Below are 2,558 nucleotides of genomic sequence, written 5' to 3'. Positions count from 1 at the left end.
GCTCCATTCACCAAGAGACAGGCAGAAGGATTCTGCTATAAAATTTGTCTCCGATGTTAAACTTACCTAAGACCCCCGACAGGTATGACCAGTGCACCCTGTCAAAGGCCTTAGTAGCATCGAGCGTGAGAACAGCCAAAGGAAGAGAGTTCGTGGAAGCCATATCAATAGCCCCTATCAGGTCATATGTTAGTTCAAAAAGTTGTCGACCCTTAACAAAACCCCTCTGGTCTTGGTGCAAGATGTCACCTGCTACTGACCCCAATCTATTGGCCATAATAGAGGCAAAGATTTTGTAATCCACGTTAAGGATGGAAATCGGTCTGTAAGACCCGCACTGTGATGCAGGTTTACCAGGTTTTAAAATCAGGGTTATGGATGCATTGTCCCATGATGCTGGGGGTGACATCCCTTCCTGGAGGATCTGGTTGAGTAGGGTAGTTAAGAAAGGAACAATTGCCTGATCCAAGACCCTATAGAGTTCAGTGGGAAGGCCATCTGGGCCTGCCGCCTTACCCTTCTTACTACTAGCAATGGCTGCTTTGACCTCATCCTGCGAGATCGCCTGATCCAGACAGGCACATTGTTCCAAGGTCAGCGAAGGCTATGGTATCTCCTTCAACCAATCTTTAATACTATTCAACTCAATACATTTATCCTCCTTATAGATGTCTTGATAAAACAGCCTAAAAATCCTCTGAATCTCTTCATCCGATGTGTGTACCAAATTAACATGGGTGATTGAACCAATGTTATTTCGTACCTGATCAGTCTTGGATTTCCAAGATAAAAGTCTACCTGCTCCCTTCCCATATTCAAAATGAGAGATTTTGCTCGCTTCCCACCTTTGTAAAACACGTGTATTTAACACTGTGTCCAGGTGTCCCTTTACACGCGTTAACTTGTTGCGTAACTCCTGTAGAGTATCGACGAGGCATCTGAATGTAAATCTATTTCCCCTTGTACTTTAACAATTTCAACCTCACTGGTGAGTACTTCCTCTCTATATAGTTTCCTCCTATAAGTAGCCCTACTGGTAATTTGGCCCCTTAAAAAGGCCTTATAGGTGTCCCAGACACAACCTAATGAGGCTGAACCAATGTTCACTTTCATGAACCACTCCGTTTCATTCACCAAGAAGGAAATCTCCTCTTGTTCCAAGAGAAGCGAGCAATCAAACAACCAAATTCTAGGGGAGGCTTGGCCAATGTCTACCATTTCCATCCATACAGCTGAATGGTCTGACAAATGTGAGGGAAGGCAAGAGATGGTTTTTACTACACTCTTCAGGGTCTGACTGATCAAAATGAAATCAATCCTCGATTGATGATGATATTTATATTTACGAAATGACACGCCCAGTTGTTGTCCAGACTTTAGTCTCCATATATCCAAATAGCTGTACTGTTTCATAGTATCCAATATGAAGGCCCTGGTTTTAGAAGGTATTGAGGCCCGACTATTTGGTGATTTATTGAGGAGTGGGTCTAAAACTATATTGAAATCTCCGGCCAGGATAATAGGTTCTGGATATAGTAATAAATGAGAAAAGATGGATTTAAGAACAGAGGGGTCATCATAGTTCGGACCATAATATCCGACAATTGTAATTTGTACACCAGGAATATTTACTGATACAATGACCCATCTGTCACCTGGGTCTACTAATTTAGAAATGAGACGAGCTTTTGCTAATTTCTTAAAAAGTATTGTGACCCCCCTAATATTCATGGTCTGAGTTGTAGATATACATAAATCGATCCACTTATTTTCTTTAACCAGGGAGAGCATCTCAGATTCTGTCAAATGTGTCTCCTGGAGCACAATGACCTGCGCATCAGAATCACGAAGATATTGCAAAAAATTGTCCCTTCTAGGTCTGGTGCGAAGGCCATTAATATTCCAGGAGAGAATCCGTAAACTATTCATAGGTAAAGTTGCCTCCCCCTTCCGACAGAAACCCCCTAAGCCCATCCAGAGCCGCCATATTTACACCAGAAATCACTCTATAAGAAAAAGAAGAGTACAAGAACGTTACAGAGGAAAAAATTAGGACATTTTAAAGATTTTTATCTTGCGACACCCACCCACCTTCCCCGTGCCCTAGTGTACCCACCCACCCTCCATGGGAAACCCTTGCCCTATCTATCCGGACCTAGTCCAGAAAGTAGCGCCCCACCGGACTCCCGCAGCTCTTTACTCCTTACAAAACAAGAGGGAAGGGAAGAAGAAGAGGATAAGATGCCGAAAAATTAGTGTTATTACCACAAGAAAATAATAGGAAATCAAAATATATATTTTCCCCCTTTTTTTCTTCACCTTTTAAAATAACCTCTTAATGCTCAGTATACACAAGATATAAATATATAAATGCCCAAGCACTACCCTACCAAAGCTAAATTTACCCACTGTTGAATTTGATAATCAGAGAGAGGAAGATCTACTGATGATCTACTGAAAGACTGGGACCAGCTCAAAGCTAACCTGATGGACCTTCCTCCTTACCCAAGTCCAGCAACAATTTGTCTGCAGCCTGTACAGATCTTATGTTATACATT

This window comes from Lissotriton vulgaris, chromosome 6 (assembly GCF_964263255.1).
Source record: "Lissotriton vulgaris chromosome 6, aLisVul1.2, whole genome shotgun sequence".
In the NCBI taxonomy this organism is placed as follows: domain Eukaryota; kingdom Metazoa; phylum Chordata; class Amphibia; order Caudata; family Salamandridae; genus Lissotriton; species Lissotriton vulgaris.
Note: the sequence above shows the minus strand (reverse complement) of the source record.